This window comes from Dermacentor silvarum, chromosome 9, assembly GCF_013339745.2.
Source record: "Dermacentor silvarum isolate Dsil-2018 chromosome 9, BIME_Dsil_1.4, whole genome shotgun sequence".
Lineage (NCBI taxonomy): Eukaryota > Metazoa > Arthropoda > Arachnida > Ixodida > Ixodidae > Dermacentor > Dermacentor silvarum.
The window spans coordinates 51,183,789-51,201,286 of NC_051162.1; the positions used below are offsets into that span (position 1 = coordinate 51,183,789).

The following is a 17,498-nucleotide window of genomic DNA, read 5'->3' on the forward strand; positions in this document are numbered from 1 at the left end:
AGTACTTTTGTTGCTGATGAGCAGCAAAGAGCCAAGCACATGCATGAGTGTACAAAAATGGAAACCACACAGATTATGCAAGACGGCTATAATGAAAACCACAAAGTATGAAAAACCCTGTCTCACTTACTGCTGTGCAAGAACATGGCTGTTTTGCACCAACAAATGCAATAAAATGTGAAATTGCAACACCAAAACAGGAAAGACAATCTACAGAAAAAAAAGGTACCAGTTAGCATAAAAGCGCTTTGCATCCATATCCCCAACACTGTCGTCTCAACAATACATATATTTTATGTAGGCACATTTTCCGTATATATACATATATATATCTAAACATTTCATACAGAAAGCAATATCAGAACATGCCATATCCTGTACAACAGAACGTAGATTAAACACTTTCTTGAGTCTGCGCTTAATGCTTCACCGCTGAAAATGCAGAAACGGGGACGATTATTCGAAAAATGCCAAGGAAGGAAACTGTAAAACAGATTAAAAAACATAATTAAAAATACCTAGCAGGATCACAGCCAAATTTTCAGTGATTTCGTTTCTTTCAAGCAGTTTTATAGTATTCATTGTTTGTGACAAATGAACTTCCAAGTGTGATCGCTCAACGTCTCTTTAGGTACCAAATATAATAACATGCTAATGATACCGAAAGACTACAAACTACAAGTGCAAGGATGAAAATATCAACAAGAATTAAGAATACACAAACATTTGACTAAACACTGTTATTTTTGCACTCAAACAGACTTAGTGAACTGAGCTCTTCGTCAACACTAAGTAATCAATTACTACTATACAGGAATGCCTACATCAAATATAATGAAAAGGCTGAAACAGAATAATAAAAAAGAACTACAAGAAAGATTTAAATGTACCAGAACCTAGAAGGAAGAAATACATGAGCCTAGCAGAACAAAATTAAATCATCCAGGAATCAAAAGTAACATCGCACATTATCAAGACTGTAGACGGTGGGGGTCACAACATGACGCACTTCGTCCACCAGTGACATGCACCTAGAGAAAGAAAGAGGGCAACAAAGTGTTATCAACAATGAACATAATCTCAAGCTTAGTTGCCAGCCCCACAAGCATTGCTACACACAATGCAGTTTTGAACTGCATTTTAATTTTGAGCGAGAAACGTCATTGCAACTAGTTGACGATTTAATGGTGGTTAGTTTTCTCGGTTATTTACTGTAGTATTAGTGTATGCAGCATATGCACCCTGACATTACACCAGCAAGCGTTTTGTTGAAACTGGTGTCTACCATACATGGTGCACATCTCTGCTTCAAATCTAAACAGACAACCAAGCTTAACGGGGAGATGCTGCTGCAGCATTGTTCGTGCACATTTTCATAATTTGAGCTGTTTCAGTACGACACATTTTGTTTTGCTAAGCATAAAAAATATCAATGACCTTAAAAAATGCATTCATAAAGGACATAAACTGAAGATCATGTTAACTTCGCAAATGCTTCAGCTAAATCGGAAATGTTGTCTTGCAGTGCAAGAGCTGGCTCATCTCAGCGCAAGCATCACGCCTAGTTAGTTCTGGAGAATGCCACTAATTCGTTCCATCGACGTCACTCCTTCTTAATCACTACGTCGTCATCATACGGTCATTGTAATGCCATAACGGTCATCACTGATACTAGCGAGTTTCATAGCAAAGAGGGCTGATGCAGGAGACATTGTATGTCACATATCGCTAAAGCAATAAAAATTTTAGAATGACCACAATTGATTCTAAATAACGCCGTCTTCAGCAATATGAGGTGTCGCTACGTTAATACTTCAATCCTAATTGCATTAATGCCAACAGTCATCGTGAGATGGGATTTGTCGAAATTTTTTACATGGCTTATTTACAGGCATATCAAAATGCGTGTGAACATACGATCAACTGAAGAGCTTACAATTGAAGAACGACTACTTTCAGTTGTTTGTGCACCATGACAGTAATGATTAAAGGGACAGCGTGTTCCCAGATGAACATAATGTCAAGTTACAGTTCAAGGAGAGAACTGCGATACTACAGCATTGCACACTGCTGATGATGATAAATGAGGTTTTATGGCACAAGGGCCAATGATGGTCAAAGAGTGCTAAAAATTACATCATGTAGTCTATGATGCGATCAGTGACAAAAGTGCGATACCTCTGTAACATGCATGCTCACATTCATGGTACAGGTGCGCCAAATGTTTCGTATGGTTTTGGCATTTTCTTCAGAAGTTCAGGTCCATCATTTTGCAGTCCTTTCTGATGCTGTTTCTTATCTCGCTTCGTCAGTGGTCGTAGCAACACTGCTTGCATTATCAATGGGATAAGCCAGCCAAGAACGTGGATGAAAGAGTGGCATATATGCAAGTGAAAGGTACGCCTGCAAAATCGCGGCACTGGGGTGATAATCCCAATCGATTTATTTTGGGTGGATACGCGCACTGTTGGCCGTAGACACCCGACAGATCGCTGTTGCCCCGTAGACACCCGACATTTCTGATGCCGAGTCCCAGTCCATATGCCCAAAAGTTATCTACCGAAAATACCGGTCCCGGCATATTGAGCTTTTGCAAGAAATTTAGCGGCTGCTTACGCCTACTTCGAAAGATCCATGTGGTCTGTGCACCGCCAGGGGTTTATATTTTTGTGAATTCGCTTATCTCGAAACTCCGCTGATTTCGAAATTTTTTCCCAGTTTATACAGATAGCAAGGTTTCACTGCATCAACAAGAATACACAATGCAGATTCACCAAACACGGTCATTTATTTAGTGGACTAAAACACATTCAGCTAACTGAATTTTATATGAGGCTATAAACAATCAATTACTATAAAGAAACCGTTATGTGCGAAAAAATAATGAAAAGGCTCGAAAAGAACATTAGCAAAACAAGGTTACAAACACCCACGCAAGGACCTTGAAGCCATGAGAACATGAGCCTCATAGAAAAAGAGCACATCTTATTGCGTGCCAAAGAACACTACCAAGGATAACAGTCACGCAGATGAAGGAAAATTATGAAAGGTACAGCCATGAACAGAAGCACAACATATTCTAAAAATAGAATATGATAATACTGCGAGTGCATTCACTATTTCCCAGTAACATAGATCTGGGTAAACAAAGTGAGGAGCACATGTGTTGACAATGAACTTCAATGGCCACCATCAAAGTACAATATGACATGCAGAGCCGTTGCTGACAGATTCAAAGTCACTGCGTAATAAGTGACCGAGAACGAGAAATCTTGTTGGTTTCACGTTGCACTGAAATTGCTCAAAGCATCAGAAGGAGTACATGAACAACAGCCCTCCGTGTTCCCAGTTTTGTGGCACAGAGGATTTGGCAACGCTCTTCCTCCTACTGTGTACGTTTGATTGATGGTACAACAGCATGTCATGCAATATTGTGCAATGACAAGTACTCTGGATATTACCTACAAGTCTTTCAGTATTGTGTGTTTAGTGTGTGAAAATTTCGCTGAGATAAGCCATTAACCATAGGAAGCTGAAACTATAGCTGTGTTAGATTATCATGTTGGAATAAAATGGAACTTCGTTAAATATTAAGGGTGTTCGAATAGTAAAATTTCTTTATAGAATATCAATACAGTCGACTTCCGTTATTTTGACCTTAATGGGACCAACGACTGGGAGGAACAATCGAATGAGCTGTTCGAAAAAAGCTCTAAAAACAGAACTAAAACTCAAATGGTCACTTTCACTTGTGGTGGCACAGGTGGCTATTTAGCTGGCTTCTATGCAAAAAGGTCTCTGGACATAGGTGGCACTGAAATGGCCTATCGCCGGTGTGGATGAACATGTGATCATTAAATGCGGTCTTATATGAGAAGCTCTGAGGGCATGAAGGACACTTAAATGGCCTCTCCCCTGTGTGAGTGCGCAAGTGTCTATTGAAATTACTCTTATCTGGGAAGCTTCGAGGGCATGAAGGGCACTGAAATGGCCTCTCCCCTGTGTGAGTGCGCAGGTGTACATTCAGTGTGCACTTTAGAGAGAATTTCTGAGGGCACAAATGGCATTCAAATGGCCGCTCGCCCGTATGAACCGTGGTGTGTGCTTTGAGATTAGTCATTATATCAGTCTTATAATCACAGAAGTTACAGTGGTAGCGGCGTCTCTGATATGACTTCTGACTTTTTGTGGTTGCAGCTTGACGGCTGGAAGGCTTCGATGCTGCAAAAACAAATTAAAACAGGTTACAAAATTATGAAGTGGCATTGAGATAACACAATATAGATACCAATGCAAACAATCGCTTTTTTCTTCATTCAAAAAGTATTCAGGGTAATTTTGGGCCAAACCAAACAAAACACGGCTGGTCAATCATTTTTGGTTTGCCTAATATATTTATATGTGATTACTCAATGACCCAGTTGGTGAAATTCACACATATTGTTGCAAAGAAAAAATTGATAGCTAAAAACCTTGCACTCGGACGAACAACGCTTGAAACAGCGAAGCTTGGCGATCGTTGCCCAGCATTTTCCGGAAGTGCGCGCAAACTTTTCATCTTATTACTCATGATGATGATAATTTATTTTTGCACGTCTCAGACTTATGGCCGTCACTACGCGTTGCAACACCGACACTGTGCCGACACCGTGTTCCAAGAGACCCCCTCCGTGAATGCATCTCTAGTTCTCAAAGTGCACAAAACCTCTTCACCTCACAGAGCACGAGTGTACAAGCACGCCAGCTGTGGATGAAGACGACGATGCTTGAACACAATCATACGGTTTGCATAAATGCACGCTCTGCAAGCGTGGCTCTATAGCCTAGTGGTTACGACGCTCGCTTTGAGACCAGGGGTACGCGGGTTTGAATCATGAAAATTTATTTTATTTTCTTGGTAGTGCCTTGCTACTCACCACAAATTATGGCTGGCTTAAACAGCTTCGCTGCTAAAAGATCATAAAGTGAGAGGACAAGTAGTGCAGTATTAATGCAAGCTGCTGATGCAGGGTTTTGAGAAACCTGAAGTTCAATGCCAAAACAAATAGTCCGGTAGATAAGCCCCTCAGTAAAAAACATGGCTGCTAACTTCACAAGAACATACACTTGGTGTCCCCTTTCTATTGGCCATACAAGAGCAACAACTGCTTTTTAATAGAAGATGCAACACCCTATGTGGTTCCTCTGCTGATGAGAGAATGCTAGCACGATACATCTTTGAACTGAGCCCGGTTACTTTTGGTCGAGTGTGCTACATTATTACAACTATTGTGTTGGTTTATTGTCAGGTATTTATTCTCTCCATCATTACTACCACAACAATCTGTAAAATAAAATTTTTCTTGGCAGAATATGCACCATAACGTGGCAGCTGTTCAACACATTACTACAACAAAGTTCTACAGTAAATTGTACACACCTCTGCTTGACATCGAAAACATTTCAAAAACATGCCAACGCTCATTAAAACTGCATACTATGGTCTAGATATTGTTCCAGCAATGCTCTCGTTCACACTATTTGGGCTACATTATTGTGTTATACTTTGTTTTGTTAAGCATGAAAGATGTGAGTAACCTTAACACATTCATAGATAAAAAGTGCGCAATGAAGAAAACAATGACGCTAACTTCACAAGGAGGCTGACCCAGATATACTGTTTTGCTGCACAGGAACTAGTTTAACTCAAGACAAGCAGTGCAAAAACGAGCACACCAATCAAAACCTTGCAGTACTTTTGTTGCTGATGAGCAGCAAAGAGCCAAGCACATGCATGAGTGTACAAAAATGGAAACCACACAGATTATGCAAGACGGCTATAATGAAAACCACAAAGTATGAAAAACCCTGTCTCACTTACTGCTGTGCAAGAACATGGCTGTTTTGCACCAACAAATGCAATAAAATGTGAAATTGCAACACCAAAACAGGAAAGACAATCTACAGAAAAAAAAGGTACCAGTTAGCATAAAAGCGCTTTGCAGCCATATCCCCAACACTGTCGTCTCAACAATACATATATTTTATGTAGGCACATTTTTCGTATATATACATATATATATCTAAACATTTCATACAGAAAGCAATATCAGAACATGCCATATCCTGTACAACAGAACGTAGATTAAACACTTTCTTGAGTCTGCGCTTAATGCTTCACCGCTGAAAATGCAGAAACGGGGACGATTATTCGAAAAATGCCAAGGAAGGAAACTGTAAAACAGATTAAAAAAACATAATTAAAAATACCTAGCAGGATCACAGCCAAATTTTCAGTGATTTCGTTTCTTTCAAGCAGTTTTATAGTATTCATTGTTTGTGACAAATGAACTTCCAAGTGTGATCGCTCAACGTCTCTTTAGGTACCAAATACAATAACATGCTAATGATACCGAAAGACTACAAACTACAAGTGCAAGGATGAAAATATCAACAAGAATTAAGAATACACAAACATTTGACTAAACACTGTTATTTTTGCACTCAAACAGACTTAGTGAACTGAGCTCTTCGTCAACACTAAGTAATCAATTACTACTATACAGGAATGCCTACATCAAATATAATGAAAAGGCTGAAACAGAATAATAAAAAAGAACTACAAGAAAGATTTAAATGTACCAGAACCTAGAAGGAAGAAATACATGAGCCTAGCAGAACAAAATTAAATCATCCAGGAATCAAAAGTAACATCGCACATTATCAAGACGGTAGACGGTGGGGGTCACAACATGACGCACTTCGTATACCAGTGACACGCACCTAGAGAAAGAAAGAGGGCAACAAAGTGTTATCAACAATGAACAGAATCTCAAGCTTAGTTGCCAGCCCCACAAGCATTGCTACACACAATGCAGTTTTGAACTGCATTTTAATTTTGAGCGAGAAACGTCATTGCAACTAGTTGATGATTTAATGGTGGTTAGTTTTCTCGGTTATTTACTGTAGTATTAGTGTATGCAGCATATGCACCCTGACATTACACCAGCAAGCGTTTTTTTGAAACTGGTGTCTACCATACATGGTGCACATCTCTGCTTCAAATCTAAACAGACAACCAAGCTTAACGGGGAGATGCTGCTGCAGCATTGTTCGTGCACATTTTCATAATTTGAGCTGTTTCAGTACGACACATTTTGTTTTGCTAAGCATAAAAAATATCAATGACCTTAAAAAATGCATTCATAAAGGACATAAACTGAAGATCATGTTAACTTCGCAAATGCTTCAGCTAAATCGGAAATGTTGTCTTGCAGTGCAAGAGCTGGCTCATCTCAGCGCAAGCATCACGCCTAGTTAGTTCTGGAGAATGCCACTAATTCGTTCCATCGACGTCACTCCTTCTTAATCACTACGTCGTCATCATACGGTCATTGTAATGCCATAACGGTCATCACTGATACTAGCGAGTTTCATAGCAAAGAGGGCTGATGCAGGAGACATTGTATGTCACATATCGCTAAAGCAATAAAAATTTTAGAATGACCACAATTGATTCTAAATAACGCCGTCTTCAGCAATATGAGGTGTCGCTACGTTAATACTTCAATCCTAATTGCATTAATGCCAACAGTCATCGTGAGATGGGATTTGTCGAAATTTTTTACATGGCTTATTTACAGGCATATCAAAATGCGTGTGAACATACGATCAACTGAAGAGCTTACAATTGAAGAACGACTACTTTCAGTTGTTTGTGCACCATGACAGTAATGATTAAAGGGACAGCGTGTTCCCAGATGAACATAATGTCAAGTTACAGTTCAAGGAGAGAACTGCGATACTACAGCATTGCACACTGCTGATGATGATAAATGAGGTTTTATGGCACAAGGGCCAATGATGGTCAAAGAGTGCTAAAAATTACATCATGTAGTCTATGATGCGATCAGTGACAAAAGTGCGATACCTCTGTAACATGCATGCTCACATTCATGGTACAGGTGCGCCAAATGTTTCGTATGGTTTTGGCATTTTCTTCAGAAGTTCAGGTCCATCATTTTGCAGTCCTTTCTGATGCTGTTTCTTATCTCGCTTCGTCAGTGGTCGTAGCAACACTGCTTGCATTATCAATGGGATAAGCCAGCCAAGAACGTGGATGAAAGAGTGGCATATATGCAAGTGAAAGGTACGCCTACAAAATCGCGGCACTGGGGTGATAATCCCAATCGATTTATTTTGGGTGGATACGCGCACTGTTGGCCGTAGACACCCGACAGATCGCTGTTGCCCCGTAGACACCCGACATTTCTGGTGCCGAGTCCCAGTCCATATGCCCAAAAGTTATCTACCGAAAATACCGGTCCCGGCATATTGAGCTTTTGCAAGAAATTTAGCGGCTGCTTAGGCCTACTTCGAAAAGATCCATGTGGTCTGTGCACCGCCAGGGGTTTATATTTTTGTGAATTCGCTTATCTCGAAACTCCGCTGATTTCGAAATTTTTCCCAGTTTATACAGATAGCAAGGTTTCACTGCATCAACAAGAATACACAATGCAGATTCACCAAACACGGTCATTTATTTAGTGGACTAAAACACATTCAGCTAACTGAATTTTATATGAGGCTATAAACAATCAATTACTATAAAGAAACCGTTATGTGCGAAAAAATAATGAAAAGGCTCGAAAAGAACATTAGCAAAACAAGGTTACAAACACCCACGCAAGGACCTTGAAGCCATGAGAACATGAGCCTCATAGAAAAAGAGCACATCTTATTGCGTGCCAAAGAACACTACCAAGGATAACAGTCACGCAGATGAAGGAAAATTATGAAAGGTACAGCCATGAACAGAAGCACAACATATTCTAAAAATGGAATATGAAGATATTGCGAGTGCATTCACTATTTCCCAGTAACATAGATCTGGGTAAACAAAGCAGCAAAAGTGTTGACCATGAACTTCAATGGCTAGCATCAAGGCACGATATGACATGCAGAGCCTTCGCCGACAGATTCGAAGTCACTGCGTAATAAATGACCGAGAACGAGAAATCTTGTTGGTTTCATGTTGCACTGAAATTGCTCAAAGCATCAGAAGGGGTACATGGACGACAGTCCTCCCTGTTCACACTTTTCTGGCACAGAGGATTTGGCAACACTCTTCCTCCTACTGTGTACGTCTGATTGATGGCACAACGGCATCTCACGCAATACTGTGCAATGACAAGTACTCTGGATGTTACCTACAAGTCTTTCAGTATTGCGTGTTTAGTGTGTGAAAATTTTGCTGAGATAAGGCCATTGAGTATAGGAAGCTGAAACCATAGCTGTGTTAGATTATCATGTTGGAATGAAATGGAATGCTGGTGAATATTAGGGCGTCCGAATAGTGAAATTTCTTAATAGAATAGAACCAAAATTTTCTACGAGCGATGACGTCTGTTCAAAGAATCACAGCCCCCTAAGCACCACCGATGCTGCTACCAAAGGGCTCACTATCGGGGTCTCTCCATAGGCATCAGGAGTGTGCCTGCTGACAGCTCAAGTCAGAACTACCCGGCGAAAGCTAATTTTATAGCAAAAGCGTTAAAGGCCTCGTGTCGCAGACAATCCGGCATCGGCAGCCAAAAAAATGATCCCGTACCACCCCGACCATGCAGACCCTCCGCGTGGCGCAGAGGCATTAGTAAACTAATTGAACTTCGCAAAGTAAAATGCATCAGAAAAATCGTTAAGTAAAAGGTAATCACAACCTACAGACGTAATAGCGTCGGAATGTAATTTGAATATACGAGAAAACATAATTTTCTTACGCTGAAACTCAAACCCCTTTCCAGCATTTCTACAATCCATACAGCAGCGCACTGCGGTTTGTTCCTTGCCAAAACACCATCCAGATGGCGCTCGTCTCCTCAGCAGCCATGCACGGAGAAGTGGGGAAAAAAATAAGGCTGTGTTTCACTCAAAGACGAAGCTTATGCGTCCTCCACACTTTTAGAATACAAATACCAAAAGTTTGGGCACATAGAAGTTCATGGGCTCTGGCCGTGAACTTCGGCGGGATCGACTTAACTGGAGTTGAATTAACGGAAGTCTACAGTATTCGAGAAAAACAACTGCCAGATATCGTATCTACTATTCTATTTCCAAACAGTGAAATACAGCTTGCATGGAGTCATCTTGGTAAGAAAAAAAAAGGCTTATGGATTGTATTTACATGGCTTAATTACAGATATATCTAAATGCTTGCAACATTGCAAATAGACATGTAGTCCACTGTAGAGCTTGTAAATGTAAACCAACTGCTTCAAGTTACTTTGTGCACTATGACAATTTCAGTAATGAATAAGAGAACAGCATGTCACCAGATGAACTAACGTTCAAGGAGAGAAGTGCAATGCTACAGTACTGCATATTGTTTTAAGCACGAGGTCGCGGGATCGAATCCCGGCCACGGCGGCCGCATTTCGATGGGGGCGAAATGCGAAAACACCCGTGTACTTAGATTTAGGTGCACGTTAAAGAACCCCAGGTGGTCCAAATTTCCGGAGTCCCCCACTACGGCGTGCCCCATAATCAGAACTGGTTTTGGCACGTAAAAACCCCATAATTTTTTTTTATTGTTTTAAGGGGGCAAGACGATGCTGTGACGGGCTGAATAATAAATTTTTCTGCCTACGTTGAAATGACAAATTTGCAGACAGGCTGCCTAAAAGTGAGGCATTCATAATGAACCTCTGGGAACAATTCAGCACAAGTTATATCTGACCTGTGCATTCCCTCAGGAGCTGGTGCAGCAAATGCAGCTCCCCTGAAGAGTCGTTTGGAACAGGTATTCATATTTATTGTTCTCTGTCGATTAAACTCCAATAAGTCACGTCATTCTTTACATAGTAGTCCATATTAAAAACATTCAAATAGTGAACTTTAAAATTGAATACGAATGGAAAAGCAACAACTATTTGATTCGTGTTCGAAATTTTGAATATTTACATGCCCCTAAAATATCTTAAGATGAATTCTCGCATTTTCCAGGTTAAATTGGTGCCCAGTGTTAGGTATGTAGAGTGTAAAGGAATGTGGTGATCCATAGATTACACTGCCACAGTAGAGTCTCCAAAGGGTGATTAATGAAACATCTACACCATGAATATCCAGCCAGAGCCCAAGTGTTTTTTGGATAGGAATTCGAGTATGTTTGGTGATTGGAGCCATTGAGAACAAATCGGTATTTTACGAATGCGTCACAAAAAATTTCGTTTGGGTACGTTACATGCAAGTTTGTCGCATCAAATTACCTGGAAGTCACTTTAAAATGGTTTGGGAGCGAGCTAGTTGGTATAGATAATTCATTTTAAAACGGGGAAAAAAACAGATAAGGGCGCACACAGGACGAGCGCTGGTCCCTAAAATATTCACCTGGTAGATAAAGCTATTTTTAGCCCACATGGCTGTACGCTATAATTGGGTCTGACTGTCGATAAGAAAATATTGCCAAGTAAAATGAGGTGGTGTATAGTGTTCGGGCATACTGCCACTACTGCGAAGTGTAATAGCCTATACCTTCTGTAGTGTTTTGACGTACTTCATATATACCCAGATTACTGACAGCTTGTTAGTCTTGTTATGTAACGCAAGGAGACTTCTGAGCATATGCAGCACAGTATTTTTTTGCCCAAAACTTCTATTAAATATTTGACTTATCTTTTTTTTCTTCATTCATTTCAATATTATATTCGAAATCTCCTATTGGGTATTCGCACACCCCTAGTAATAACTACTATACCCAGAGCTTTATATTTGTCTTACATGACTTTCTAAGCGCTCGCAAAGTGCTCTTGAATGACAAGTAAAATCTCTGATCTAAAATCTCTGACAAAAAACCTCTGAAAGGAGAACTAGCATTGAAAGGTTCACTTTCGCTTGTGATGGCACAGGTGCTTATTGCGGTTGCTTCTCGATGTAAAGGTCTAAGGGCATAAGTGGCACTGAAATGGCCTCTCGCCTGGGTGGATGCGCAGGTGATCATTCAATGTGGAATTATGAGAGAAGCTTAGATGGCATGAAGGACACAGAAATGTCCTCTCCCCTGTGTGAGTGCGCAGGTGTACCTTAAGACTACTCTTTTGTGGGAAGCTCTGAAGGCATGAAAGGCTCTGAAATGGCCTCTCCCCTGTGTGAGTGCGCAGCTGAACATTCAGTGTGGACTTTGACAAGAAGCTTTGAGGGCACAAATGGCATTCAAATGGCTGCTCGCCTGTATCAGTCATGCTGTGTGATTTCAGATGGCGCAGTTAGTCTTATAGTCGCAAAAGTTACAGTGGTGGCGGTGTCCCTGATGCGACTTCTCACTATCCGTAGTTGTAGATTGACAGCTGGAAGGCTTTGATGCTGCATTAACAAATTAAAACAGGTTACCATAGTAATGGTTTTCATTTGAAAACAAAATTGTATTTACAAAACGTCATTGAAATGAAAGAACATATATACCAACGCTAAAGATTGCTTTTGACTTTATTCAAGAAGCATGAAGGATAAATTTGGATCAGACCAAACAGAGCATGGCTGCTCGACCTTTTTTTGATTTGCCCAATATATTTATATGTGATTGCTCAATGATCGAGCTTATAAAATTTCCCCATATTTTCGCCAAGAAAATAGTTTGAGCAGTAAAAAACGGGCAAGTTTGCACTCGGTTGTGCAAAGCTTAGGCACAGCAAAGCTGTCGATTCTCGTCTTACTGGCTGCTACTGCTAGGTATTAACTTGGTTGCTGCTAGGTCGTAACTTGGTTTAACTACGCATGTAGGGAAAGTATTCTTGAGTGATAATTTTTTGAAGGTACCTTCTGCTTCGTGACATTTCACGTGACTAGCGCTGGATGCGTCGGCGCCTACGAGCGACAGCATTCCTGGCATGCCACAAAATCAGGCAGGCTAACCAAGGTTGGCACAGTGTCAATAACGCTGTAGGTTGGCGGCGTCGAACGCGTTGGCAATATTTCGCGTGACTAGCACTGGACGCGTCGGCGCCTACGAGCGCCAGCGTGCCTGCATGGCCGCTACATAAAAAAAAGGTGCGGCCTGCTGCATGGTGCCGAAACGGCCTCTAGGGCCTAGTTCTCCTCGCACCCGCTCTGGCGCCACTGCTCTGGTACAGCTGTTCACGGAGAAGCGCTTTTACAGCCTCGTTGGTACACGCAACAGCTACTCTAAGCAGGCTGTAAACGCATTTTATAAATAACGCATCTTATAGTTGCACATTACAGGTCGAATATTGAAGTCGTTATTAGAAGTGCCGATTACCCGAAATATGTGAAAAGTCTGCCCTAGGGGTGTCAATCTTTCGTAGAGTGGGCCTCAATGAAGGCTGCCCGCTCGACTCACTTGAAATGAAAGTGCTCTATTACGAATAATCGAGAGTGGATTGACATGTTTTGTAGTAAAAGCTACATTGGCCGTATTCTCGCCGTTTTGCTATGGCCGGTGGCCGCACCACGAGCTGAGCCGTTGCCTAGCAACCGCTGCAACTGGCAGGGTTTTTTTCTCTATGGTCTGACCACCCCGCGGTGTCTTACCGGCATCCGACTACGCCGCGAGCAGCGTCTGACACGCGTCTTTTGCCCATCAAACTGCTTCACTAGCAAGGGTCCGGAATGCCAAGCTGGCCGTTCGGCTCGCTAAATGCTTGGACTTGTTGGCTTATAATTTATACCTGGCTTATATCGATGAGGGTATACCTAAGTATAATAATTACAGCTAAATCAAAGGCTAACCAAGTGAAACCAAGACTTAACCAGGCTAAACCAAGCGTTCGCTTTGCATATTCAGGATTAGCCGAGCTAAGCCGCAGCCAATTTTTTCTTCAAGATGAAGCAGTGAGTGATGCAGGTACTGAGGAGGGTGGTCAAAAGATCTCCGACGCCTTTTCTCCTGAAATTTAACCTTTCCTCTATCTCTCTGTTGTCTGCAATCTGACAAGTGCGGCAGGTTAGTAAAGATGCATGACATGAAATCAGTAGCGCGTAAAGAAATGGCAGCAAAATAAGATACGCAGAAAACACAAGTGCTTGTGTGGTGTATGTTTTTTCCTTCTGCCTCCGTTTTTTTTTTTGTACACGCTGCTCATCTTAGATCTTGCCCGTGTTTTTGATGGGCACGTCTCTCCCAACAGCTTCACTCATCCCCGCGCTTGGCATGAAACTCACCTTGTTAACCCTCTCGTGCACCCTCTGTCCCCCAAGAAAAGTTTTGACTACGTGCCTGGACAGTGACTCCCACTTGCTTCCTTTCCCTGACGGCCCTTGGCGAGAAATATTCTTCAGCCCCGCTTCCCGACGCTGTAGATCGCAGAAGAATTCGTGGTACTTCACAGTAGCATGTCTTCTCGCATTCGAGTTGCACAGCAGCACACAACACCTTCGCGGTATCACTACGCTAGAAAAAAACCGTCCACCACACACGCGCACATCAAAGAACCATACTCAAGCACAGGAAACATGAGGCAAGCTGTTCACACACACGATCACACAAAAAAAGCACACGAGAATGCGCACAAAAAAGTACACCAACATGCATAAATCCTGAGGCAACCACATTGTAGCATAAACCGGCATCTGCCTTGCGTACCGGAGCAGTGGCATCCTCACCAAAAACCACTGGCCACAACTGTCAACTCAGCCGAGACTCGCTCGCCCATTGATGGCGACGCGACGCAGCAGGCCGCATCTTTTTTTTATGTAGCGGCCGTGGTTCCTGGCATGCCACCAACGCAGGCAGGCTAACCAAGGTTGGCACAGTGCCAAGAATGCTGTTGCTTGCCAATGCCAAATGCGTTGGTGACATTTCGTGTGACTAGCGCTGGACGCATCGGCGCCTACGAGCGACAGCGTTCCTGGCATGCCACAAACGCAGGCAGGCTAACCAAGGTTGGCACAGTGCCAAGAACGCTGTTGCTTTCCGATGCCGAACGTGTTGGAGGCTAGCCGCTCGATATCAATCAGCCAGCTTCGCTGTGTGTTGAGCTTTGCGCGGACTGGTGCAAGCTTTCGCTTTTTTTTCTCCTGGCTCAGTGCGCCACGGAGAGAAGAGAGGCGAGGGTCGGGAAGGAGCTGGCGAGGAGGAGACCGTGTGCTTATGCACCGCCTTTCTGGTTGCCATGGCTACGGCGCGGCAGTTTCTTGATAAGAACCACAACTTACGGCTGGCTTAAACAGCTTTCCTGTTAAAAAAATCATAGAGCAATCAGAGTGTAGTATTCAGGCAGGAAGCTGCTGCAGGGTTTCAAGTTTTTCTTTTTAGGAAACCTGAAGGTTCAATGCCATAACAAGCAATTTGTAGATAAGCCCCTCAGTATAAAACATATCTTCTGGCTTCACAAATACATACACTTGAGGTATCCCCTTTCTATTGACCATACAAGAGAAACAACTGCTTTTTAATACAAGATGCAACAGAGTATATGGTTCCTCTGCTGATGAGAATGCTAGCACGATACAATTTTGAACTGAGACTGGCTACTTTTGGCCGAGTGTGCTGCGTTACTACCACTATTGTGTTAGTTTAATGGCCAGGTATTTATTCTCTCGGCTATTACTGCAGAGTGTTATTTGTTAGCAGCATATGTATCATGATGTGAGGCTGTTAAGACACAATACAACAGGGTTCTAAGGAAGATTGTAGACATCTCTGCTTCATATCTAGATCACATACCAATGTTTAACGGTCAGTAAATCAGGACATAAATATAGGCTGATGATGACGATGAAATCTTCATAACGTGCACAGCTACATGTGGCAGAATCAATGCTCTTTTTCATATTCATTATTATAGTTATGTTAGTGTGCCATGCTTTCTTTTGTTAGGCACAAAAGACACGAATAACGTCAACAAATATATAGACAAAAAGTGCACAATGAAGCTAACCTTGCAAAAAAGCTGAACAAGATATGTCTCGCACTGCAAGAGCCAGCTCAAGACGAGCAGTTTACAAAATCAGTGCACGAATAAGAGGCTTGCAGTACTCGGGTTTTTCATGAGCAGGAAACGGCTACGCACATGTATGCACGTACACACAAAAAAATAAACACAGATAATGCAAAACACCAATGATGAAAACTATAAAGTATGAAAAACCCTGCCTGAATGCTGTATTAAAACATGGCTCTTCTGAACCAACAAGCGCAGTGCATTTAAAATTGCAACACCAAAACAATAAAAAAGGTAAATAACGGAAAGAAATAAACCCCTTGGCGTACAACTGCTTTGCTGGCATTGCAAAACTGACACCTTGATATTGAATATATTTTATCTATACAGTCAACATCCAATTTTCCGAACTCCCTAGGGGCCACCGAAACGCCTGAAAAAAATGAATGCCTTTTACTGCCTCCCAAGGCCTCAAACCGCCAGAGGCACGTCCGAAATAGCTCTAAAGGCCTGCCAGTACATTTATTAGGCATATCAGTGCTCGTATTGCGAAAGGAGATGGCGGGTGCACGCGTGTATAATTAAAGAATACATACCGTGTCCCATGACAACTGACCCTTTCCATTCATAATATGCTTCACCGCAATACTTCGCATACGCTTCATTGCGTAACACTGCTGTGTTGAGGCGAAGCTGACATTCGGGAACCGACATTATGCAACGCGTCGTAATTTCCGAGCTTCGAAGCAATTGGCAAGGATTACAAAGGCGGAGTAGGCGCCACTGCTAACAGCAGCGAATTGTTTCAATGAAAAACATGGCACCGAACAGCAAGAAGCTTGGTAGCGAATGTCAAAGTACCTATGCTTAGCATTTCTGCGGTGGTGGCTACGGCTGCCACCAGATCTTTATGCGAGCGCCGGTTCAAGGTGGCAAGATAATCGAAATGGCGGCAGTGGTGGCTTCTATTAATGCAGTTTGGGGCCTGCAGCCATAGCAAAAGTCCGGAAAATCGGACGGCGACTTCTTGCGTCTGAAATTTCAGGCGTTCTTATACACAGACTCTATGGGGTATGTGGCGGATGCCGCGATGAAGTCCGAATTGTCGGGCATGTCCGAAAAATCGGGCATCCGGAAAACCGGTAGTTGACTGTAACACTTTTTAATACATATTACACAAGAATGCCATATAGATAACAAGAGTACAAGAGCGTATGCAATTCTGCACAACAGAAAGTATATTAATAACCGCCCAAGCACTCCGTACAAATGGTGAACCAGCGAAGCTGAAACGTGCGGCCCCGGTGTTTATCACTGGGTTATTGGTTACGTCTTTGTGTTTCTTAATGAAGTTACACACACGTTCGGCTGCGACAGAAAGTACGTCACTAACGGTATATGCACGCAGTCCACCGTTGTCGCATTGCTGCTTGCGATTCTTCAAAATTGAATCTGTCCGTCACGTAAGACAATGAATGGCTCATACCGCCTTTAGCAATGGCTCATAGCACCGTAAATGCGGCCTCCCCATTACGACGACAGAAGTGAAATTTTACACTGAACTGGTGAGCGGAAATGAAGCTAGCTGTGGAAGACGACGACAAACGTGGGAGCAGCAGCATGAGA

The 17,498-nt window shown here is 42.2% G+C and overlaps 1 long non-coding RNA gene across 1 annotated transcript in view; it reads right to left on the reverse strand.

Annotated features, from left to right (window-relative positions):
- Positions 1-460: 460 nt before the first annotated feature.
- LOC125939980 (uncharacterized) overlaps positions 461-17,498 on the reverse strand; it is a 34,042-nt gene continuing 17,004 nt past the window's right edge. Inside the window, exons 2-3 of the long non-coding RNA XR_007463220.1 lie at positions 6,763-7,909; positions 461-1,031 (exon numbers count right to left, since the gene is read on the reverse strand). This is a non-coding gene — a long non-coding RNA (uncharacterized LOC125939980). The remainder of the gene's footprint in view (positions 1,032-6,762; positions 7,910-17,498) is intronic.